Source organism: Musa acuminata, chromosome BXJ2-1 (assembly GCF_036884655.1).
Source record: "Musa acuminata AAA Group cultivar baxijiao chromosome BXJ2-1, Cavendish_Baxijiao_AAA, whole genome shotgun sequence".
In the NCBI taxonomy this organism is placed as follows: domain Eukaryota; kingdom Viridiplantae; phylum Streptophyta; class Magnoliopsida; order Zingiberales; family Musaceae; genus Musa; species Musa acuminata.
In genome coordinates, this window is record NC_088338.1 from 26,726,376 (window position 1) to 26,751,523 (window position 25,148).

The 25,148-nt window shown below is 47.0% G+C and overlaps 5 non-coding genes and 12 pseudogenes across 5 annotated transcripts; all 17 read left to right on the forward strand.

The window, feature by feature from the left end:
• Positions 1-7,459: 7,459 nt before the first annotated feature.
• Positions 7,460-7,577, forward strand: LOC135599215 (5S ribosomal RNA; annotated as a pseudogene).
• Positions 7,578-8,361: 784 nt separating this feature from the next.
• On the forward strand, positions 8,362-8,480 carry LOC135599843 (5S ribosomal RNA). Its single transcript, XR_010482185.1, has one exon. It is a non-coding gene; the product is annotated as a 5S ribosomal RNA (ribosomal RNA).
• Positions 8,481-8,830: 350 nt separating this feature from the next.
• Positions 8,831-8,955, forward strand: LOC135602200 (5S ribosomal RNA; annotated as a pseudogene).
• Positions 8,956-15,528: 6,573 nt separating this feature from the next.
• On the forward strand, positions 15,529-15,646 carry LOC135599216 (5S ribosomal RNA; annotated as a pseudogene).
• A 784-nt stretch (positions 15,647-16,430) lies between these two features.
• LOC135604205 (5S ribosomal RNA) lies at positions 16,431-16,549 on the forward strand. The gene has a single exon (XR_010484204.1). It is a non-coding gene; the product is annotated as a 5S ribosomal RNA (ribosomal RNA).
• A 350-nt stretch (positions 16,550-16,899) lies between these two features.
• Positions 16,900-17,017, forward strand: LOC135599351 (5S ribosomal RNA; annotated as a pseudogene).
• Positions 17,018-17,801: 784 nt separating this feature from the next.
• LOC135604216 (5S ribosomal RNA) lies at positions 17,802-17,920 on the forward strand. Its single transcript, XR_010484205.1, has one exon. It is a non-coding gene; the product is annotated as a 5S ribosomal RNA (ribosomal RNA).
• Positions 17,921-18,270: 350 nt separating this feature from the next.
• LOC135602798 (5S ribosomal RNA) lies at positions 18,271-18,389 on the forward strand (annotated as a pseudogene).
• Positions 18,390-18,739: 350 nt separating this feature from the next.
• LOC135603789 (5S ribosomal RNA) lies at positions 18,740-18,857 on the forward strand (annotated as a pseudogene).
• Positions 18,858-19,202: 345 nt separating this feature from the next.
• On the forward strand, positions 19,203-19,323 carry LOC135599416 (5S ribosomal RNA; annotated as a pseudogene).
• Positions 19,324-19,673: 350 nt separating this feature from the next.
• On the forward strand, positions 19,674-19,798 carry LOC135604149 (5S ribosomal RNA; annotated as a pseudogene).
• A 338-nt stretch (positions 19,799-20,136) lies between these two features.
• Positions 20,137-20,255, forward strand: LOC135604270 (5S ribosomal RNA; annotated as a pseudogene).
• Positions 20,256-20,605: 350 nt separating this feature from the next.
• On the forward strand, positions 20,606-20,724 carry LOC135602327 (5S ribosomal RNA; annotated as a pseudogene).
• A 351-nt stretch (positions 20,725-21,075) lies between these two features.
• LOC135600609 (5S ribosomal RNA) lies at positions 21,076-21,194 on the forward strand. Its single transcript, XR_010482927.1, has one exon. It is a non-coding gene; the product is annotated as a 5S ribosomal RNA (ribosomal RNA).
• Positions 21,195-21,544: 350 nt separating this feature from the next.
• LOC135600060 (5S ribosomal RNA) lies at positions 21,545-21,663 on the forward strand. The gene has a single exon (XR_010482394.1). It is a non-coding gene; the product is annotated as a 5S ribosomal RNA (ribosomal RNA).
• A 350-nt stretch (positions 21,664-22,013) lies between these two features.
• On the forward strand, positions 22,014-22,134 carry LOC135599404 (5S ribosomal RNA; annotated as a pseudogene).
• Positions 22,135-22,485: 351 nt separating this feature from the next.
• On the forward strand, positions 22,486-22,610 carry LOC135602319 (5S ribosomal RNA; annotated as a pseudogene).
• The last annotated feature ends 2,538 nt before the right edge of the window (positions 22,611-25,148 follow it).

Below are 25,148 nucleotides of genomic sequence, written 5' to 3' on the forward strand. Positions count from 1 at the left end.
AATCATGCGAAAAGTAAAGTATATATGAGCCCTTACGTTGAGAATAAGGTCTTTTTTGCATAAACTTTGGGGGTTAGTGAGGGAAGCCTGCCAGTTCCTTATTTGGGTCTCCCGCTCATATCCACAGGCATTCACAAAACCCACTGTCAGCCTATCCTACAAAAAATAAAGAATAGAATTTCTTCTTGGAAAAATAGGCTTCTATCAAAAGCAGGACGACTCGAACTCATCCGTTCTGTATTGCACTCTTACTCTATATATTGGTGTAATGCATTTCTTCTGCCTGCTGGACTTCTCCAAGATATTGAACGGTTATTAATGAACTTCTTCTGGAATGACACAAATGATAAGGCAATGCATATGGTAAATTGGGATAGCATTTGCAAACCGAAAGATGAAGGGGGGCTAAACTTGAGAAATACTAGAGATTGGAATCAAGCATGCCTGGTACAACAATTGTGGGATCTTTTGCAAAACAAATGTTCCTTATGGTCACAATGGGTTTCTGCTAGGTATCTTTCAAAGGAATCAATCTGGGAAATTTCAACAAGAACATACTACTCTTCAGCTTGGAAAGGAATTTTAAAGGCAAGGAATTGGCTAATCAAACACATTTCTTATGCAATCTCTTCTGGAACTAGTACTAATATGTGGTACGATCCTTGGGTGAATGGGAAGACTATATTTCAATTATATGGCGACAGAATACGAAAAGATCTTGTGGCTCCCAAAGATTGGAAGGTTTCCGAGTTCATTGCTAACGGTACCTGGTGTCTCCCTGTTAGGACTCTAGCTTGGAGAGTCCTAATTGAGAGGGACATTCATGTAAAACTGTTAGGACTTTAGCTAGGAGAGTCCTAATTGAGAGGGACATTCTGTTAGGACTCTAGCTAGGAGAGTCCTAATTGAGAGGGACATTCTATTAGGACTCTAGTTAGGAGAGTCCTAATTGAGAGGGACATTCATGTAGGAGGTTTTTTCTTAGAGAAGAATTAGGAGTTGTAAGGGAATAGGAGTCTTGAGTAGGAGTCCTATTAGGAGTTGGTTAGAAGTAAGAGTCTTAAGTAGGAGTCCTATTAGGAGTTAGGGTTTAGAAGCCCTATAAATAGCCATGTATTCCTCCTCTTTTCTCAAGCAATAGATGAATCTTTTCTGCAGCCTTTGAGCAGCAACTTGGAGGGAGGAACCCCTATAGAGTTCCAAGGAGGCCGATCCCCTAAAGAGATCAACCCCAAGTTTAGAATCTGCAAGGGTTCTATCACCTGGTATCAGAGCAGCGTTCTTGGCGTCTCGCTGCCCTTTCACAGCCATCCATCAACCCTCCACAACCATCCAAAGCAATTCCCACAATTGCTTAAAAGATCGTCACCGAATTCCGCCATCATCTCCACCACCACGGATCATCCTTTGATCTCCCCGTGAATTGCAACAGGTTCTGGTTTCCTACCTTACTGCTGCTGCAATTTAGTTATCCTTATTTGAAAATCCAAAAAAAAAAAAAATCGTTCCTATATTGCTGCATAAACTTTTCGTCACAAAGTTTTCATCTCTACGACGAAAGATATATTGCAGAATTCCAGCCGCATATCACCATCTGTTTGATCTTGCTACTGTGCTTTTTCTATCCAAATTTCTACAAAATTTTTATGACATCTTTGACACTTCTTAACAGTAGATTTCCCTTTGGTTTCATCAAAAAATTCTCAATATAAACTACTGATCTTTTATGTCCAATCTGCTGCACTTGAATTGCAGAATTCAAGCCGCATAGCACCATCTGTTTGATCTTGCTACTGTGCTTTTTCTATCCAATTTTCTACGAAATTTTTATGACATCTTTGACACTTCCTAACAGTAGATTTCCCTTTGGTTTCATCGAAAAATTCTCAATATAAACTACTGATCTTTTATGTCCAATCTGCTACACTTGAAAATCTATGCTGCAGAAAATTTCAACTGCATATCGTTGCCTTAACCCATCTATTTGCAATCTTTTTTGAATGAAATTTCTTATAGACTTCATATATCATCTTGGCTTCCATCTAAGATTGATCTATTAAGAAATTCATCTCTAAAAACAATTTTATGTTGCTGCAAATTTTCATCGTAACCCGTTGAAATTTTTCGACGATAATTCTGCAATTGCAACTTGCACCAATTTCTTTGCTGTTATACTGCCGAAATTTTCTTGATTAAATTAGATATCCTTGCTGTCATATAAACTGTGATTTTGCTATCAATTCCCTCCTCAATTCTCTTAAGTTTTTGGTGGAAATTACGTCGAGAAACCGTTGTTTCTTCGACGACAATTCTACTCTTACAAGACAGCACATACTTGCTGCAACTTCCACGGATTTCTGTCAAACCTTTGCTACCATCTACCACAGATCCAATACTTTCATCCAGAGCCCTAAAACTCTACCAAACCACACCCTCAAACTGCACCCAAAACAGCCACAAAACAAGCCTAAACCGTAGCCTACATCCACCAATCCACCAACACTTTCGACCATCACTTCTCTCAACCTATACATGCCTTTAACCCAACAGCAAAAGAGAGATTTTAACATCATTGATTTGGGGCCATATACTATGGCATCTAAGGAGGCAATCAATGCTAAATTCGAAGCCTTGGAGGCGCGAATGGAGGATAAGATTCGGACGCTCTTTACCGAACTCAGATTGGGCCGACCACTAAGCCCGAAGAAATCATATCAAGGAGAGAGCTTTGCCCAATCACACCAAGCCCGAAGAGATGACTTCCAAGAGAGGGGAAGCTCTATGACCAACCCCAACTATCCATGCATGAGAGTGGACTTCCCTAGATGGGAAGAAGGAGACCCGATTGGTTGGATTTCGCATGCGGAGCGATATTTTCGGTACCACAAAACCGCGGATGTATCTATGGTGAAAATTGCAGCTATACATCTTGAAGGGGATGCTATTCAATGGTTTGACTGGTTTGAACATACTTATGGAGTCCTTTCATGGCGACAATTCAAAGAAGAACTGCTGATTCGCTTCAGACCAACCGATTACGAGAATATTGACAAACAACTAGCAAAGATCCGACAAACCTCCACCATTCAGGAGTACCAAACCAGGTTTGAAAGGTTATCTAATCAAAATCATGATTGGTCTAAAAAACAGCTATTGAGGACCTTCATTGAGGGCTTGAAGCCGGAGATCCGAGGAGAAGTTAAAGCGCGACAACCGTATACGCTTATGGCAGCCATCTCTTTCGCACGACATCAAGAGGAGCAATTGAACCATGAAGCTCGGAGGACTAGGGTCACTCCTCAACCAGTAATATTGAAGCCCTCAGCCCCCCCTACTGTCGACCAAGTCCCTGCACCAAAGAGGTTAACAGGAGAAGAGCTTCGGGAGCGATATGCGAAGGGGTTATGTTGGCATTGTGACGAGCCGTGGAGCCGTGAGCATCGCTGCAGTAAAGGAGGACTTCTTATGATTGAACCGATAGAAGAAGAGGTCATTGAACATCCAAAAGAGAGCTTTGAATATGAAGAAGAAGATGCAGAAGAAGAGCCACAATCGACCGAAGTTACGGTACATACACTAGCTAGCTACTCAAACCCGCAAACAATGAAAATTGGAGGCCTTCTCAAACAACAACCAATCACTGTTCTCATCGACACGGGCAGTACTACTAACTTCCTAAATAGTAAGCTTGCTGTTCGGATATCATTACCTATCGAGAATCGCTGCAAGTTTGATGTTAAGGTCGCCGACGGACGGATTTTGAATTGTGATCATAGGCGCTTGCAGGAGAAACTATTGCTGCAGGACCAAGAGATAATTGCAGATTTCTTCCTTCTCCCTCTTAACAATCATGAGGCCATGCTCAGAATTAAATGGTTGACGACATTAGGTGATATTTCCTGGAATTTTATGAAACTAATTACGAAATTTTACAGTAAGGAGAAACAGGTGACATTGCACGGGAAACGTGGGGGCGACATAACAACGATTTGCACACAACAAATGGAGAATGTTTTGCATAAAGCATGCAGCGGCTTTTTGGTACAACTTGAGCAGCAAACTAAGGGAGAGCTAACAGAATTTGAAGATCCAAATCTACTTCCTTTGCTTGCTGAATTTTCAAATATATTTGACGAACCGCGCAACCTACCTCTTACCTGTCGGCATGATCATTGTATAATGATTCTTCCAGGAAAATCTTCAGCAAATGCTCAGCCATATCAGTATCCACATCTCCAGAAGGATGAAATAGAAAGGATTATAAAAGAGATGCTCGAAACAGGAGTTATTCGGCCAAGTTGCAACCTCTACTCTTCGCCGGTGCTACTTGTATGCAAGAAGGACGGAACAAGGCGAATATGTGTTGATTACCGAGCTCTCAATGGCATAATCATCAAGGACAAATACTTTATTCAAATAGTAGATGAATTGCTAGATGAAAGGGAGCACAAATCTTTACAAAGCTGGACCTTTGATCCGGGTATCATCAAATACGAGCATGCGAAGAAGACATACGGAAAACCACCTTTTGAACACACAACAACCACAAATTTTTGCTTTCTTCAACAAAAGGTGGAATATCTTGGGCATATCATATCAGAGGAAGGTGTGGCAGTGGACCCCTTCAAAATTGGAGCAATGCAAAACTGGCCGACCTCGAGAAACATAAAATTGCTACATGGCTTTCTGGGTTTAACAGGCTACTACCGCAAGTTCGTGAAAAACTATGGAAAGATCAGTGCACCACTTACTTCCTTACTAGAAAAAAATGTCTTCCAATGGTTGGACAGAGCCTCCGCTGCCTTCGACAAACTTAAGGCAGCCATGATGACGACGCCGGTGCTAACACTACCAGATTTCAACCGACCCTTCATTATTGAGGCCGACACATCTGGAGTCAGAATTGGAGCCATTCTCATGCAAGATGGTCGACCACTCGCATACACTAGCAAGGCATTATCTCCCTCCGATCAAAATATGTCAACATATGATAAGGAGATGCTCGCCATTGTGCGTGCAGCAACGAGGTGGAGATTGTACTTGATCAGGCGATACTTTCAAATCAAGACCGACCATAAAAGCCTAAAATATCTCTTGGAGCAGAAGATATCTTCCCCCAAGCAGCAAAAATGGGTAACAAAACTTCTTGGATTTGATTATGAAATAACTTACAAAATGTGGAAAGAGAATGTTGTTGCAGATGCGCTTTCGCAGCTACCTAAGCAAGCTAAATTTTCGGTCGTTTTACTTCCAACCAGCGACTTTCTTAAGGATATTAAGATGGAATGGCAGGAAGATTCAGAGACTAGTAAAATTATAAAAAAATTGGAGGAAGCACCAAGCCCCATGGCTCATTACAATTGGGACTCAAAAGAATTACACTATAAGGGTACTAAATTGAAAAGGAGTATGGCATATCACCCAAAAACCGATGGCCAGACGGAAGTTTTAAATAGGTGCTTGAAGACAGTCCAAAGCCACCCACCAAATATGACTACCCAAAGAGAACTCCAGACCCTGCCAAGTGCCATTGTTGATCGACGGATCATGACTCGACGACGACGACCCACTAATGAAGTGCTAATACAGTGGGCGAACCTACCAATAGAAGATGCCACTTGGGAGAACTATGATGACTTGAAGATCAAATTCCCAGAATTCACGAATCATCAGCCTCGAGGACAAGGCTGATTTGAAGAGGGCGGGTCTGTTAGGACTCTAGCTTGGAGAGTCCTAATTGAGAGGGACATTCATGTAAAACTGTTAGGACTTTAGCTAGGAGAGTCCTAATTGAGAGGGACATTCTGTTAGGACTCTAGCTAGGAGAGTCCTAATTGAGAGGGACATTCTATTAGGACTCTAGTTAGGAGAGTCCTAATTGAGAGGGACATTCATGTAGGAGGTTTTTTCTTAGAGAAGAATTAGGAGTTGTAAGGGAATAGGAGTCTTGAGTAGGAGTCCTATTAGGAGTTGGTTAGAAGTAAGAGTCTTAAGTAGGAGTCCTATTAGGAGTTAGGGTTTAGAAGCCCTATAAATAGCCATGTATTCCTCCTCTTTTCTCAAGCAATAGATGAATCTTTTCTGCAGCCTTTGAGCAGCAACTTGGAGGGAGGAACCCCTATAGAGTTCCAAGGAGGCCGATCCCCTAAAGAGATCAACCCCAAGTTTAGAATCTGCAAGGGTTCTATCACTCCCTAATCCTATTTCTCCCGAAATGTTATCACTTTGGCCGACTATCATCGCTATTCCAATCAGGAACAACTCTTCAGATATACTTATTTGGCCTCATGACAATGGCAAATTTAGTGCCACATCCGTATGGAATCAAATTAGACAAAGAAATAACAAGTGGGTCCCAAGCAGTTGGACATGGGATCGACCGGGATCACAAAGACACTCCTTATGTACATGGCAGGCCCTTCTCAATAAACTACCTACTATAGACAATATGAAAAGAAGAGGTATCTATCATGTTAACCGTTGCTCCCTTTGTTTGCAACAAGAAGAAACTATTGACCACCTTTATTTTGCTTGTAATTATACAAAATGGATATGGAAGGAGATTCTCCAGCGATTTGAACTCAATAGACTGCCGCAACAAAACTTGCACCAAGAACTAGGCGATCTTATGCAATGTTTCTCAAGAAAAGGGCTACTTACACAACTGGCAAAGATTACTTTCAGATGCGCTATTTGGTGGATGTGGAAGGAGAGATGTAATAGAATCTTCGAATGTCAACACACAAACAATGCTCAGCTCTTGAAAGAGATTATTAGAGACTCAAGATCCTGTATGGAGCATGATCTCAAAATCGAGCACTTCACCCGAAGAGAAAAAGATATTTTAATCAAATTTAATTTTGCTATTAGCTAAAGATCTTGGGAATGATGTCAAATAATATACCCACAGGTAGTTATAGTCTACAGCATGTGTAGTCATAACTATCGCATTCGCACTCTATGAGTTAATTGGCTTTGTCTATGACTTTTATAGATAAAGCTATTTGTAGAATCTTTACACATAATCAATTTAATTTTACTTACCAAAAAAAAAAAAAAGAGTAGTACTAGGATGGGTGACCCCCTGGGAAGTCCTCGTGTTTCACTCCTTTTTGCGTCCCGAGATACGAAACATCTCCCATAGACCTCCGAGACGATTGTTTTGGGGCTCGGAATTTGCCGTGACCGCTACGCTGTCAGTATCGTGGGGCTCGGAGAGAGCTTTCCGGATTGGGGTCGCAATGGTGATTCCGAGATCGTTCTAGAAAGTGCCGATGGTTTCGACGCGCGCTTGCCGTGACCGATACGCAGTCGTTGGGCTAGGGCTCGGAGAGAGCTTGCAATAGGGATTTCGTGAACGTTCGTGAAAGCGCCGACGGTTTCGTGACGGGCAAGAGGCTCTAGACGTTGATGCGCTGGCCGCGACGTGCACATAGGCGAGGGACGAAGCACGCGAAACGGGTGTGATAATGCCAGCACTAAAGCACAGGATCCCAACAGAATTCCGAAGTTAAGCGACTTTGGAGAGAGTAGTACTAGGATGGGTGACCCTCTGGGAAGTCCTCGTGTTTCACTCCTTTTTGCGTCCCGAGATACGAAACATCTCCCGTAGACCTCCGAGACGATTGTTTTGGGGCTCGGATTTTGCCGTGACCGCTACGCAGTCAGTATCGTGGGGCTTGGAGAGAGCTTTCCGGATTAGGGTCGCAATAGCGATTCCGAGATAGTTCTAGAAAGTGTCGATGGTTTCGACGCGCGCTTGCCGTTACCGATACGCAGTCGTTGGGCTAGGGCTCGGAGAGAGCTTGCAATAGGGATTTCGTGAACGTTCGAGAAAGCGCCGACGATTTCGTGATGGGCAAGAGGCTACGGACGTTGATGCGCCAGCCGCGAAGTGCACATAGGCGAGGGATTAAGCACGCGAAACGGGTGTGATAATGCCAACAGTAAAGCACTGGATCCCAACAGAACTCTGAAGTTAAGCCCCTGGGAAGTCCTCATGTTGCACTCCTTTTTGCATCCCGAGATACGAAACATATCCCATAGACCTCCGAGATGATTGTTTTGGGGCTCGAAATTTGCCGTGACCACTACGCAGTCAGTATCGTGGGGCTCGGAGAGAGCTTTCTGAATTTGGGTCGCAATAGCGATTCCGAGATCGTTCTAGAAAGTGCCGATGGTTTCGACGTGCGCTTGTCGTGACCGATACGCAGTCGTTGGGCTAGGGCTCGGAGAGAGCTTGCAATAGGGATTTCGTGAACGTTCGAGAAAGCGCCGACGGTTTCGTGACGGGCAAGAGGCTCCGGACGTTGATGCGCCGGCCGCGACGTGCACATAGGCGAGGGACGAAGCACGCGAAACGGGTGCGATAATGCCAGCACTAAAGAACCGGATCCCATCAGAACTCCGAAGTTAAGCGTGCTTTGGAGAGAGTAGTACTAGGATGGGTGACCCCCTGGGAAGTCCTCGTGTTGCACACCTTTTTGCATCCCGAGATACGAAACATCTCCCGTAGACCTCCGAGACGATTGTTTTGGGGCTCGGAATTTGCCGTGACCGCTACGCAGTCAGTATCGTGGGGCTCGGAGAGAGCTTTCCGGATTGGGGACGTAATAGCGATTCCGAGATCGTTCTAGAAAGTGCCGATGGTTTCGACGCGCGCTTGCCGTGACCGATACGCAGTCGTTGGGCTAGGGCTCGGAGAGAGCTTGCAATAGGGATTTCGTGAACGTTCGAGAAAGCGCCGACGGTTTCGTGACGGGCGTGAGGCTCCGGACGTTGATGCGCCGGCCGCGACGTGCACATCGGCGAGGGACGAATCACGCGAAAAGGGTGCGATAATGCCAGCACTAAAGCACCGGATCCCATCAGAACTCCGAAGTTAAGCGTGCTTTAGAGAGAGTAGTACTAGGATGGGTGACCCCCTGGGAAGTCCTCGTGTCCTTTTTGCATCCCGAGATACGAAACATCTCCCGTAGACCTCCGAGACGATTGTTTTGGGGCTCGGAATTTGCCGTGACTGCTACGCAGTCAGTATCGTGGGGCTCGGAGAGAGCTTTCCGGATTGGGGTCGCAATGGCGATTCCGAGATCGTTCTAGAAAGTGTCGATGGTTTCGACGCGCACTTGCCGTGACCGATACGCAGTCGTTGGGCTATGGCTCGGAGAGAGCTTGCAATAGGGATTTCGTGAACGTTCGAGAAAGTGCCGACGGTTTCGTGACGGGCAAGAGGCTCCGGACGATGATGCGCCGGCCGCGAAGTGCACATAGGCGAGGGACGAAGCATGCGAAACGGGTGTGATAATGCCAGCACTAAAGCACCGGATCTCAACATAACTTCGAAGTTAAGCGACGACTTTGGAGAGAGTAGTACTAGGATCACCCATCCTAGTACTACTCTCTAGCAGCGTCGGCTTTCTCCCACGGGCGACAGGCGACGACACTGTAGCGGCGATCTGATTTCTTGTAGCGTCGGCTGTTTCCCAAGTGCGACGTACTGTAGCGGCGGCGACTACACTGTAGCGGCGACGAGATCTCCTTAGGGCGATCTGACTCCTGCAGCGTTGGCTTTCTCCCATGGGCGACGATACTATAGCAACGATCTGATCTCCCTTACTGTAGTGGTGATCGGATCTCCTGCAGCGTCGGCTTCTCCCCAAGGGCGATGATACTATAGCGGCGACCAGATCTCCCTAGGGCGACGGTACTGTAGCGGCGATCTGATATACTGCGACGGTGGTTTTTCCCTATGGAGATGATTCTATAGCCGCGACCAGAAGAGGGATCAAACATGGCAGCGACGGCCCCTAGGGCTGGCGATGGTGGCGGGAGAGTTGATACGATGGTAAGACTCCCTACCGTTACCCCTCAATTGGCTCCTCCTCCATATCCTCTCCAGAGAGAAACTCCTTCGACGAAACAGCATCGAAGTAGATCGCGCTCTAGATCGCGGCAGCCTGCCCTCATTTCCAATGACCCTAGGCCTTGGACTAGCCTCTTCAAGGCTCCGGTTGGAAGTCCAGATCTAAGCTTGGAATTCTTTACTCCAGAAGTTCAGGCTGATAAGAAGATTGCTGTATACGAGACTGCTGATTCAGCAGAGCTTATTGAGACATGGTCTATGACGATTGTTGGCTATGTGGTAGGTCTCAAAACATCTTATTTCCTACTATCCTCATTTATCAAAACTCGATGGGGAATATCGTCATTTGATCTTCATATGCTGGAGAACGGATTCTTTGTTTGCAAGCTATACTCTGAAGAAGATTTACAACGAGTCCTCGAAGGATTCTGGACTATTCGCGGCCATCCAATGATTCTACGACGCTGGTCTCCTGATGTCCGTTTGGAGTTAGATAGCCTACAGTCTATTCCATTATGGGTATCCTTTCAAGGTCTTCCTCTACATCTTTGGAGTCGACGTTTTATTGCAAAGTTATGCAGCACTCTGGGACAGCCACTCTACATCGACAAAGCAACAGCTGCTCAGACGAGATTAGCATTTGCACGAGCATGTGTACTGGTTTCTTCTGACGAAGATCTTCCAAATGAGGTTTTCTATCGTGATCTTGACGGGAACACTCGGAAGGTACATGTCTCATATTCTTGGAAGCCATAACGATGTCAACATTGCTTATCTTTTGGTCATGCAAATGGAGCTTGTCAGCAAACTCCAAAACAAATCACAAAGGTCTATCGACCACGTCAAGCGCCTCCGCAACAAAGCGAGTCTTCTCTAATGGCAGTAGCACCGATGGTGGCGAAGACTATTGAGCATTCCGACTCACAAGGACAGCACCGCGGACAGAAGGACAAATCCAAAATTATATCTCTTCCTATAATGTCAGAGCCTTCCACAACAGAGGTTTCCCTTGGTACTAGTGGACAGGAGAAACATAAGTCAGGAACTTCATCTCTTCCAATATCATTGGATCCGTCCACAATAACTCAACAAACTCAGGCCCAAACAAATCTCGCCAGCAAGGATATTCTTCCTCAACAAACTCAAGACACAACAAACATCGCCAACAAGGATATTCTGTCTCAACAAACTCATGCCCCAACAAACCTCTCTAGCCAAGCTACTCCAACAAGTACTATTCAGGAAATTGTGCTGCAACAATCTTATCGTGCTTCAACAAACCCTGCCAATCAAGACCACATGATTCAAGGTATTTTAAAGTTTAAAAATCTGCAAGCTGTAGATGAAGTGGATAAATATAGAAATAAAGTCATAAAAGGTAAGGATATTGTGCGGGAGGAAAATACAAAACCGAAGGATAAGAAAAAGGATGGTACAGTCCATCCAAAGTCGTAGGATGAATACCTTACCACCTTTTCATTTCTTTATTACTGATGAATAACATGTTGGAATGTTCGCGGACTTAATAAGCCGGAAAAATGTCGGGAGCTCAATAGAATAATCAAGTCTGCCGCATGTGATATTGTTATTCTAGTAGAAACGAAAATTAAACAATCGCGCGTTCAAGCTCAAAAGAATTTAATATGGTCGGACGCAGAACTGTTTACCAATGACTCAAATGAAACTTTTGGTAGAATATGGGTCTTATGGCATCCTAACTCTATTAATGCTTGGTTTATTTCTGCTACTGATCAATTCATTCAACTTAAGGTAGAGGACAAAAAGAATGGCTGTCAATTAAATTTCATTGGTATATATGCTTCAAATAGTATGCAAGAAAGAAATACTCTTTGGTCTGACCTGACTAATATTGCAAATGGCTGTCTCAATATACCTTGGATTGTTCTTGGAGACTTTAATACTATTCGGTACACAAATGAAAAAGAGGGGGGTAGACAACTTTCAGAAAGCCAGCTTCAAAGTTTTAATGATTACATTGACACTGCAGCTTTGTTTGATATGAAATCTATGGATAATTGGCTCTCCTGGAGTAATCAAGGTGCTGCTAACAGAAAAATAATGGCTCGACTTGATAGGTGTTTGATTAATCATGAATGGTTAACAGTTTACCCAGATTCACTTCTTGAGTATGGTGCTCCTTTGTTTTCTGACCATTCTTTAATGTATATACACGCAGACAAAGCGACACCAAGAGGCAAGAAATCGTTTAGATTCTTTAACATGTGGAGTACTCATCCTCAATTTCTTGATGTTATCAGATCTGCTTGGAATGTTAATGTGCATGGATCTCCCCCTTACATCTTATGTCAAAAGCTCAAAGCCTGTAAAGCAGCACTAAAGGAGTGGAATACAAATACCTTTGGCAATATTACCACCACAGTTCAATTTTGCAGGAAGGAACTAATGTCATTGCAACATGAGCTGCAACTTCAGCCAAATGATGAGAATATTATCTACAAAGAGACAGAAGCTAGAAATAACTTCATGCAAGCCTTAAAACAGGAGGAAAGTTTTGTAAAGCAAAAGTCTCGACAGCATTGGCTTACGAGATTCCAATACTAAATTTTTCTATGCTTCAATTGCTACTCGAAGGGCTGTTAACCGTATCAGCAAATGCAGAGACAAAGATGATAATCTTATTGAGAATTTAGAAGAGGTTAAAGCACACACAGAGCAATTTTTTTATTCCTTACTCAATCAAGCTGGGAAAACTAATAACATTCATGTGGAGCCGACTAGAAAACTTGATTCGGAAGCTATTTCAATCCTCAATGCCCCAATTACAGACGACGAAATTGTATGTGTTGTCTTTAAGTCACCAAAGCACAAAAGCCCAGGTCCAAATGGATTTCCAACTGAATTTTACCAAACTGCTTGGTCTATTATTGGAAATGATGTGATCAAGGCTTGCCAACATTTTTTCTCTTCAGGTCATATTCTTAGAGAGATGAATTGCACCTTTATTTCTTTAATTCCGAAGAATGCAGGGGCTGATTCATTATGCAACTTTATTTACAAGATCATCTCCAAAGTATTAGCAAATAGAATGCAAAAGGTAATACACAAGATCATTAGCCCAAATCAAGCTGCTTTCATCAAAGGGAGAAGTATACATCATAACATTTTGCTTGCTAATGACTTGGTCAAAGATTTGCATTCAAAAGCAAGAGGGACAAAAATATGTTTTAAAGCTGATTTACGGAAAGCCTTTGATTCAGTTAATAGGAAATTTATCTATAAGATGCTCCTCGATATGAACTTCCCACAGCAATGGGTTAATTGGATTCAATCTTGCTTGGAAACTCCAAAGTTTTCGATACTCTTTAATGGCTCACCTATTGGTTTTTTTGGGAGCACGAATGGCATCCGACAAGGTGATCCACTCTCTCCGTATCTCTGTACTATTGCGATGGAAGGACTTAGCTGTATGTTGGAACATGCAGTCTTAAATGGCAGCATAAAGGTACCCAATGCCGGCTCTATTCATATATCACATATAACATTTGCAGATGATTTACTTATCTTTCTCCAAAATGATCCAACTTCAGTAAAGAACCTGGCTACTATTATGAATGACTTTGGTATGGTTTCTGGACTTCAGTTAAATCATGCGAAAAGTAAAGTATATATGAGCCCTTACGTTGAGAATAAGGTCTTTATTGCATAAACTTTGGGGGTTAGTGAGGGAAGCCTGCCAGTTCCTTATTTGGGTCTCCCGCTCATATCCACAGGCATTCACAAAACCCACTGTCAGCCTATCCTACAAAAAATAAAGAATAGAATTTCTTCTTGGAAAAATAGGCTTCTATCAAAAGCAGGACGACTCGAACTCATCCGTTCTGTATTGCACTCTTACTCTATATATTGGTGTAATGCATTTCTTCTGCCTGCTGGACTTCTCCAAGATATTGAACGGTTATTAATGAACTTCTTCTGGAATGACACAAATGATAAGGCAATGCATATGGTAAATTGGGATAGCATTTGCAAACCGAAAGATGAAGGGGGGCTAAACTTGAGAAATACTAGAGATTGGAATCAAGCATGCCTGGTACAACAATTGTGGGATCTTTTGCAAAACAAATGTTCCTTATGGTCACAATGGGTTTCTGCTAGGTATCTTTCAAAGGAATCAATCTGGGAAATTTCAACAAGAACATACTACTCTTCAGCTTGGAAAGGAATTTTAAAGGCAAGGAATTGGCTAATCAAACACATTTCTTATGCAATCTCTTCTGGAACTAGTACTAATATGTGGTACGATCCTTGGGTGAATGGGAAGAGTATATTTCAATTATATGGCGACAGAATACGAAAAGATCTTGGGGCTTCCAAAGATTGGAAGGTTTCCGAGTTCATTGCTAACGGTACCTGGTGTCTCCCTAATCCTATTTCTCCCGAAATGTTATCACTTTGGCCGACTATCATAGCTATTCCAATCAGGAACAACTCTTCAGATATACTTATTTGGCCTCATGACAATGGCAAATTTAGTGCCACATCCGTATGGAATCAAATTAGACAAAGAAATAACAAGTGGGTCCCAAGCAGTTGGACATGGGATCGACCGGGATCACAAAGACACTCCTTATGTACATGGCAGGCCCTTATCAATAAACTACCTACAATAGACAATATGAAAAGAAGAGGTATCTATCATGTTAACCGTTGCTCCCTTTGTTTGCAACAAGAAGAAACTATTGACCACCTTTATTTTGCTTGTAATTATACAAAATGGATATGGAAGGAGATTCTCCAGCGATTTGAACTCAATAGACTGCCGCAACCAAACTTGCACCAAGAACTAGGCGATCTTATGCAATGTTTCTCAAGAAAAGGGCTACTTACACAACTGGCCAAGATTACTTTCAGATGCGCTATTTGGTGGATGTGGAAGGAGAGATGTAATAGAATCTTCGAATGTCAACACACAAACAATGCTCAGCTCTTGAAAGAGATTATTAGAGACTCAAGATCCTGTATGGAGCATGATCTCAAAATCGAGCACTTCACCCGAAGAGAAAAAGATATTTTAATCAAATTTAATTTTGCTATTAGCTAAAGATCTTGGGAATGATGTCAAATAATGTACCCACAGGTAGTTATAGTCTACAGCATGTGTAGTCATAACTATCGCATTCGCACTCTATGAGTTAATTGGCTTTGTCTATGACTTTTATAGATAAAGCTATTTGTAGAATCTTTACACATAATCAATTTAATTTTACTTACCAAAAAAAAAAAAAAGTAGTACTAGGATGGGTGACCCCCTGGGAAGTCCTCGTGTTTCACTCCTTTTTGCGTCCCGAGATACGAAACATCTCCCATAGACCTCCGAGACGATTGTTTTGGGGCTCGGAATTTGCCGTGACCGCTACGCTGTCAGTATCGTGGGGCTCGGAGAGAGCTTTCCGGATTGGGGTCGCAATGGCGATTCCGAGATCGTTCTAGAAAGTGCCGATGGTTTCGACGCGCGCTTGCCGTGACCGATACGCAGTCGTTGGGCTAGGGCTCGGAGAGAGCTTGCAATAGGGATTTCGTGAACGTTCGTGAAAGCGCCGACGGTTTCGTGACGGGCAAGAGGCTCTAGACGTTGATGCGCCGGCCGCGACGTGCACATAGGCGAGGGACGAAGCACGCGAAACGGGTGTGATAATGCCAGCACTAAAGCACAGGATCCCAACAGAATTCCGAAGTTAAGCGACTTTGGAGAGAGTAGTACTAGGATGGGTGACCCTCTGGGAAGTCCTCGTGTTTCACTCCTTTTTGCGTCCCGAGATACGAAACATCTCCCGTAGACCTCCGAGACGATTGTTTTGGGGCTCGGATTTTGCCGTGACCGCTACGCAGTCAGTATCGTGGGGCTTGGAGAGAGCTTTCCGGATTGGGGTCGCAATAGCGATTCCGAGATAGTTCTAGAAAGTGTCGATGGTTTCGACGCGCGTTTGCCGTTACCGATACGCAGTCGTTGGGCTAGGGCTCGGAGAGAGCTTGCAATAGGGATTTCGTGAACGTTCGAGAAAGCGCCGATGATTTCGTGATGGGCAAGAGGCTACGGACGTTGATGCACCAGCCGCGAAGTGCACATAGGCGAGGGATTAAGCACGCGAAACGGGTGTGATAATGCCAGCAGTAAAGCACCGGATCCCAACAGAACTCTGAAGTTAAGCCCCTGGGAAGTCCTCATGTTGCACTCCTTTTTGCATCCCGAGATACGAAACATATCCCGTAGACCTCCGAGATGATTGTTTTGGGGCTCGAAATTTGCCGTGACCACTACGCAGTCAGTATCGTGGGGCTCGGAGAGAGCTTTCCGAATTTGGGTCGCAATAGCGATTCCGAGATCGTTCTAGAAAGTGCCGATGGTTTCGACGTGCGCTTGTCGTGACCGATACGCAGTCGTTGGGCTAGGGCTCGGAGAGAGCTTGCAATAGGGATTTCGTGAACGTTCGAGAAAGCGCCGACGGTTTCGTGACGGGCAAGAGGCTCCGGACGTTGATGCGCCGGCCGCGACGTGCACATAGGCGAGGGACGAAGCACGCGAAACGGGTGCGATAATGCCAGCACTAAAGAACCGGATCCCATCAGAACTCCGAAGTTAAGCGTGCTTTGGAGAGAGTAGTACTAGGATGGGTGACCCCCTGGGAAGTCCTCGTGTTGCACTCCTTTTTGCATCCCGAGATACGAAACATCTCCCGTAGACCTCCGAGACGATTGTTTTGGGGCTTGGAATTTGCCGTGACCGCTATGCAGTCAGTATCGTGGGGCTCGGAGAGAGCTTTCCAGATTGGGGACTCAATAGCGATTCCGAGATCGTTCTAGAAAGTGCCGATAGTTTCGACGCGCGCTTGCCGTGACCGATACGCAGTCGTTGGGCTAGGGCTCGGAGAGAGCTTGCAATAGGGATTTCGTGAACGTTCGTGAAAGCACCGACGGTTTCGTGACGGGCAAGAGGCTCTAGACGTTGATGCGCCGGCCGCGACGTGCACATAGGCGAGGGACGAAGCACGCGAAACGGGTGTGATAATGCCAGCACTAAAGCACAGGATCCCAACAGAATTCCGAAGTTAAGCGACTTTGGATAGAGTAGTACTAGGATGGGTGACCCTCTGGGAAGTCCTCGTGTTTCACTCCTTTTTGCGTCCCGAGATACGAAACATCTCCCGTAGACCTCCGAGACGATTGTTTTGGGGCTCGGATTTTGCCGTGACCGCTACGCAGTCAGTATCGTGGGGCTTGGAGAGAGCTTTCCGGATTGGGGTCGCAATAGCGATTCCGAGATAGTTCTAGAAAGTGTCGATGGTTTCGACGCGCGCTTGCCGTTACCGATACGCAATCGTTGGGCTAGGGCTCGGAGAGAGCTTGCAATAGGGATTTCGTGAACGTTCGAGAAAGCGCCGACGATTTCGTGATGGGCAAGAGGCTACGGACGTTGATGCGCCAGCCGCGAAGTGCACATAGGCGAGGGATTAAGCACGCGAAACGGGTGTGATAATGCCAGCAGTAAAGCACCGGATCCCAACAGAACTCTGAAGTTAAGCCCCTGGGAAGTCCTCATGTTGCACTCCTTTTTGCATCCCGAGATACGAAACATATCCCGTAGACCTCCGAGATGATTGTTTTGGGGCTCGAAATTTGCCGTGACCACTACGCAGTCAGTATCGTGGGGCTCGGAGAGAGCTTTCCGAATTTGGGTCGCAATAGCGATTCCGAGATCGTTCTAGAAAGTGCCGATGGTTTCGACGTGCGCTTGTCGTGACCGATACGCAGTCGTTGGACTAGGGCTCGGAGAGAGCTTGCAATAGGGATTTCGTGAACGTTCGAGAAAGTGCCGACGGTTTCGTGACGGGCAAGAGGCTCCGGACGTTGATGCGCCGGCCGCGACGTGCACATAGGCGAGGGACGAAGCACGCGAAACGGGTGCGATAATGCCAGCACTAAAGAACCGGATCCCATCAGAACTCCGAAGTTAAGCGTGCTTTGGAGAGAGTAGTACTAGGATGGGTGACCCCCTGGGAAGTCCTCGTGTTGCACTCCTTTTTGCATCCCGAGATACGAAACATCTCCCGTAGACCTCCGAGACGATTGTTTTGGGGCTCGGAATTTGCCGTGACCGCTACGCAGTCAGTATCGTGGGGCTCGAAGAGAGCTTTCCGGATTGGGGACGCAATAGCGATTCCGAAATCGTTCAAGAAAGTGCCGATGGTTTCGACGCGCGCTTGCCGTGACCGATACGCAGTCGTTGGGCTAGGGCTCGGAGAGAGCTTGCAATAGGGATTTCGTGAACGTTCGAGAAAGCGCCGACGGTTTCGTGACGGGCAAGAGGCTCCGTACGTTGATGCGCCGGCCGCGACGTACACATAGGCGAGGGACGAAGCACGCGAAACGGGTTCGATAATGCCAGCACTAAAGCACCGGATCCAATCAGAACTCCGAAGTTAAGTGTGCTTTGGAGAGATTAGTACTAGGATGGGTGACCCCCTGGGAAGTCCTCGTGTTGCCCTCATTTTTGCGTCCCGAGATACGAAACATCTCCCGTAGACCTCCGAGACGATTGTTTTGGGGCTCGGAATTTGCCGTGACCGCTACGCAATCAGTATCGTGGGGCTCGTAGAGAGCTTTCCGGATTGGGGTCACAATAGCGATTCCGAGATAGTTCTAGAAAGTGCCGATGGTTTCGACGCGCGCTTGCCGTGACCGATACGCAGTCGTTGGGCTAGGGCTCGGAGAGAGCTTGCAATAGGGATTTCGTGAACGTTCGAGAAAGCGCCGACGGTTTCGTGACGGGCGTGAGGCTCCGGACGTTGATGCACCGGCCGCGACGTGCACATCGGCGAGGGACGAAGCACGCGAAAAGGGTGCGATAATGCCAGCACTAAAGCACCGGATCCCATCAGAACTCCGAAGTTAAGCGTGCTTTAGAGAGAGTAGTACAAGGATGGGTGACCCCCTGGGAAGTCCTCGTGTCCATTTTGCATCCCGAGATACGAAACATCTCCCGTAGACCTCCGAGACGATTGTTTTGGGGCTCAGAATTTGCCGTGACCGCTACGCAATCAGTATCGTGGGGCTCGGAGAGAGCTTTCCGGATTGGGGATACAATAGCGATTCCGAGATCGTTCAAGAAAGTGCCGATGGATTCGAAGCGCGCTTGCCGTGACCGATTCGCAGTCGTTGGGCTATGGCTCGGAGAGAGCTTGCAATAGGGATTTCGTGAACGTTCGAGAAAGTGCCGACGGTTTCGTGACGGGCAAGAGCCTCCGGATGATGATGCGCCGGCCGCGAAGTACACATAGGCGAGGGACGAAGCACGCGAAACGGGTGTGATAATGCCAGCACTAAAGCACCGGATCCCAACAGAACTTCGAAGTTAAGCGCCGACTTTGGAGAGAGTAGTTCTAGGATGGGTGACCCCCTGGGAAGTCCTCGTGTTTCACTCCTTTTTGCGTCCGGAGATACGAAACATCTCCCGTAGACCTCCGAGACGATTGTTTTGGGGCTCGGAATTTGCCGTGACTGCGACGCTGTCAGTATCGTGGGGCTCGGAGAGAGCTTTCCGGATTGGGGTCGTAATGGCGATTCCGAGATCGTTCTAGAAAGTGCCGATGGTTTAGACGCGCGCTTGCCATGACCGATACGCAATCGTTGGGCTACGGCTCGGAGAGAGCTTGCAATAAGGATTTCGTGAACGTTCGTGAAAGCGCCGACGGTTTCGTGACGGGCAAGAGGCTCTGGACGTTGATGCGCCGGCCGCGACGTGCACATCGGCGAGGGACGAAGCACGCGAAACGGGTGTGATAATGCCAGCACTAAAGAACCGGATCCCATCAGAACTCTGAAGTTAAGCGTGCTTTAGAGAGAGTAGTACTAGGATGGGTGACCCCCTGGGAAGTCCTCGTGTCCTTTTTGCATCCCGAGATACGAAACATCTCCCGTAGACCTCCGAGACGATTGTTTTCGGGCTCAGAATTTGCCGTGACCGCCACGCTGTCAGTATCGTGGAGCTCGGAGAGAGTTTTCCGTATTGGGGTCGCAATGGCGATTCCGAGATCGTTCTAGAAAGTGACGATGGTTTCGACGCGCGCTTGCCGTGACCGATACGCAGTCGTTGGGCTATGGCTCGGAGAGAGCTTGCAATAGGGATTTCGTGAACGTTCGAGAAAGTACCGATGGTTTCATGACGGGCAAGAGGCTCCGGACGATGATGCGCCGTCCGCGACGTGCACATCGGCGAGGGACGAAGCACGCGAAAAGGGTGCAATTATGCCAGCACTAAAGCACCAGATCCCATCAGAACTCCGAAGTTAAGCGTGATTTAGAGACAGTAGTACTAGGATGGGTGACCCCCTGGGAAGTCCTCGTGTTTCACTCCTTTTTGCGTCCCGAGATACGAAATATCTCCCGTAGACCTCCGATACGATTGTTTTGGGGCTCGAAATTTGCCGTGACCGCTACGCTGTCAGTATCGTGTGGCTCGGAGAGAGCTTTCCGGATTCGGGTCACAAAAGCGATTCCGAGATCGTTCTAGAAAGTGTCGATGGTTTCGAGGCGAGCTTGCCGTGACCGATACGCAGTCCTTGGGCTAGGCCTCGGAGAGAGCTTGCAATAGGGATTTCGTGAACGTTCGAGAAAGCGCCGACGGTTTCGTGACGGGCAAGAGGCTCCGGACGTTGATGCACCGGCCACGACGTGCACATCGGCGAGGGACGAAGCACGCGAACAGGGTGCGATAATGCCAGCACTAAAGCACCGGATCCCATCAGAACTCCGAAGTTAAGCGTGATTTAGAGTGAGTAGTACTAGGATGGGTGACCACCTGGGAAGTCCTCGTGTTTCACTCCTTTTTGCGTCCCGAGATACGAAACATCTCCCGTACACCTTTCGAGACGATTGTTTTGGGGCCCGGAATTTCTCGTGACCACTACGCAGTCAGTATCGTGGGGCTCGGAGAGAGCTTTCATGATTGGGGTCGCAATAGCGATTCCGAGATTGTTCTAGAAAGTGCAGATGGTTTCAACGCGCGCTTGCCGTGACCAATACGCAGTCGTTGTGCTAGGGCTCGGAGAGTGCTTGCAATAGGGATTTCGTAAACGTTCGAGAAAGTGCCGACGGTTTCGTGACGGGCAAGAGGCTCCGGACGTTGATGCACCGTCCGCGACGTGCACATCGGCGAGGGACGAAGCACGCGAAAAGGGTGCTATAATGCCAGCACTAAAGCACCGGATCCCATCAGAACTCCGAAGTTAAGCGTGCTTGGGCCGGAGTAGTACTAGGATGGGTGACCCCTTCGGAAGTCCTCGTGTTGCACTCCTTTTTGCATCCCGAGATACGAAACATATCCCGTAGACCTCCAAGACGATTGTTTTGGGGCTCGAAATTTGCCGTGACCGCTACGCCGTCAGTATCTTGGGGCTCGGAGAGAGCTTTCCGAATTGGGGTCGCAATAGCGATTCCGAGATCGTTCTAGAAAGTGCCGATGGTTTCGACGTGCGCTTGCCGTGACCGATACGCAGTCGTTGGGCTAGGGCTCGGATAGAGCTTGCAATAGAGATTTCGTGAACGTTCGAGAAAGCGCCGACGGTTTCGTGACGGGCAAGAGGCTCCGGACGTTGTTGCGCCGGACGCGACGTGCACATAGGCGAGGGACGAAGCACGCGAAACGGGTGCGATAATGCCAGCACTAAAGCACCGGATCCCATCAGAACTCCGAAGTTAAGCGTGCTTTGGAGAGATTAGTACTAGGATGGGTGACCCCCTGGGAAGTCCTCGTGTTGCACTCCTTTTTGCGTCCCGAGATACGAAACATCTCCCGTAGACCTCCGAGACGATTGTTTTGGGGCTCGGAATTTGCCGTGACCGCTACGCTGTCAGTATCGTGGGGCTCGGAGAGCGCTTTCCGGATTGGAGTCACATTAGCGATTCCGAGATCGTTCTCGAAAGTGCCAATAGTTTCGACGCGCGCTTGCCGTGACCGATACGCAGTAGTTGGGCTAGGGTTCGGAGAGAGCTTGCAATAGGGATTTCGTGATCGTTCGAGAAAGCGCCGACGGTTTTGTGACGGGCAAGAGGCTCCGTACGTTGATGCGCCGGCCGCGAAGTGCACATAGACGAGGGACAAAGCACGCGAAATGGGTGTGATAATGCCAACACTAAAGCACCGGATCCCAACAGAACTCCGAAGTTAAGCGCCGACTTTGGAGAGAGTAGTACTACGATAGGTGACCCCATGGGAAGTCCTCGTGTTTCACTCCTTTTTGCGTCCCGAGATACGAAACATCTCCCGTAGACCTTTCGAGACGATTGTTTTGGGGCCCGGAATTTCTCGTGACCACTACGCAGTCAGTATCGTGGGGCTCGGAGAGAGCTTTACGGATTGGGGTCACAATAGCGATTCCGAGATCGTTCTAGAAAGTGCCGATGGTTTCGACGCGCGCTTGTCGTGACCGATACGCAGTCGTTGGGCTAGTCCTCGGAGAGAGCTTGCAATAGGGATTTCGTGAACGTTCGAGAAAACGCCGACGGTTTCGTGACGGGCGTGAGGCTCCGGACGTTGATGCGCCGGCCGCAACGTGCACATCAGCGAGGGACGAAGCACGCGAAAAGGGTGCAATAATGCCAGCACTAAAGCACCGGATCCCATCAGAACTCCGAAGTTAAGCGTGCTTTAGAGAGAGTAGTACTAGGATGGGTGACCCCCTGGGAAGTCCTCGTGTCCTTTTTGCATCCCGAGATACGAAACATCTCCCGTAGACCTCCGAGACGATTGTTTTGGGGCTCGGAATTTGCCGTGACCGCTACGCAGTCAGTATCGTGGGGCTCGGAGAGAACTTTCCTGATTGGGGTCGCAATAGCAATTCCGAGATGAGGGCGACCACTGTAGCGGCGACGACACTGTAGCGGCGGCCAGATCTCCCTAGGGCGATCTGACCCCTGCAGCGGCGACGACACTGTAGCGGCGACCAGATCTAGGGCGACCACTGTAGCGGCGACGACACTGTAGCGGCGAACATATCTAGGGCGACCACTGTAGTGGCGGCCAGATCTCCCTAGGGCGATCTGACTCCTGCAGCGTCGGCTTTCTCCCACGGGAGACAGGCGACGACACTGTAGCGGCGGCGACGACACTGTAGCAGCGACAGTACTGTAGCGGCGACGAGATCTCCCTAGGGCGATCTGACTCCTGCAGCGTTGGCTTTCTCCCACGGGCGACGATACTATAGCAACGATCTGATCTCCCTTACTGTAGTGGTGATCGGATCTCCTGCAGCGTCGGCTTCTCCCCAAGGGCGACGATACTATAGCGGCGACCAGATCTCCCTAGGGCGACGGTACTGTAGCGGCGATCTGATATACTGCGACGGTGGTTTTTTCCTATGGAGATGATTTTATAGCCGCGACCAGAAGAGGGATCAAACATGGCAGCGACGGCCCCTAGGGCTGGCGATGGTGGCGGGAGAGTTGATACGATGGTAAGACTCCCTACCGTTACCCCTCAATTGGCTCCTCCTCCATATCCTCTCCAGAGAGAAACTCCTTCGACGAAACAGCATCGAAGTAGATCGCGCTCTAGATCGCGGCAGCCTGCCCTCATTTCCAGTGACCCTAGGCCTTGGACTAGCCTCTTCAAGGCTCCGGTTGGAAGTCCGGATCTAAGCTTGGAATTCTTTACTCCAGAAGTTCAGGCTGATAAGAAGATTGCTGTATACGAGACTGCTGATTCAGCAGAGCTTATTGAGACATGGTCTATGGCGATTGTTGGCTATGTGGTAGGTCTCAAAACATCTTATTTCCCACTATCCTCATTTATCAAAACTCGATGGGGAATATCGTCATTTGATCTTCATATGCTGGAGAACGGATTCTTTGTTTGCAAGCTATACTCTGAAGATGATTTACAACGAGTCCTCGAAGGATTCTGGACTATTCGCGGCCATCCAATGATTCTACGACGCTGGTCTCCTGATGTCCGTTTGGAGTTAGATAGCCTACAGTCTATTCCATTATGGGTATCCTTTCAAGGTCTTCCTCTACATCTTTGGAGTCGACGTTTTATTGCAAAGTTATGCAGCACTCTGGGACAGCCACTCTACATCGACAAAGCAACAGCTGCTCAGACGAGATTAGCATTTGCACGAGCATGTGTACTGGTTTCTTCTGACGAAGATCTTCCAAATGAGGTTTTCTATCGTGATCTTGACGGGAACACTCGGAAGGTACATGTCTCATATTCTTGGAAGCCACAACGATGTCAGCATTGCTTATCTTTTGGTCATGCAAATGGAGCTTGTCAGTAAACTCCAAAACAAATCACAAAGGTCTATCGATCAAGCGCCTCCGCAACAAAGCGAGTCTTCTCTAATGGCAGTAGCACCGATGGTGGCGAAGACTATTGAGCATTCCGACTCACAAGGACAGCACCGCGGACAGAAGGACAAATCCAAAATTATATCTCTTCCTATAATGTCGGAGCCTTCCACAACAGAGGTTTCCCTTGGTACTAGTGGACAGGAGAAACATAAGTCAGGAACTTCATCTCTTCCAATATCATTGGATCCGTCCACAATAACTCAACAAACTCAGGCCCAAACAAATCTCGCCAGCAAGGATATTCTTCCTCAACAAACTCAAGCCACAACAAACATCGCCAACAAGGATATTCTGTCTCAACAAACTCATGCCCCAACAAACCTCTCTAGCCAAGCTACTCCAACAAGTACTATCCAGGAAATTGTGCTGCAACAATCTTATCGTGCTTCAACAAACCCTGCCAATCAAGACCACATGATTCAAGGTATTTTAAAGTTTAAAAATCTGCAAGCTGTAGATGAAGTGGATAAATATAGAAACAAAGTCATAAAAGGTAAGGATATTGTGCGGGAGGAAAATACAAAACCGAAGGATAAGAAAAAGGATGGTACAGTCCATCCAAAGTCGTAGGATGAATACCTTACCACCTTTTCATTTCTTTATTACTGATGAAGATAACATGTTGGAATGTTCGCGGACTTAATAAGCCGGAAAAATGTCGGGAGCTCAATAGAATAATCAAGTCTGCCGCATGTGATATTGTTATTCTAGTAGAAACGAAAATTAAACAATCGCGCGTTCAAGCTCAAAAGAATTTAATATGGCCGGACGCAGAACTGTTTACCAATGACTCAAATGAAACTTTTGGTAGAATATGGGTCTTATGGCATCCTAACTCTATTAATGCTTGGTTTATTTCTGCTACTGATCAATTCATTCAACTTAAGGTAGAGGACAA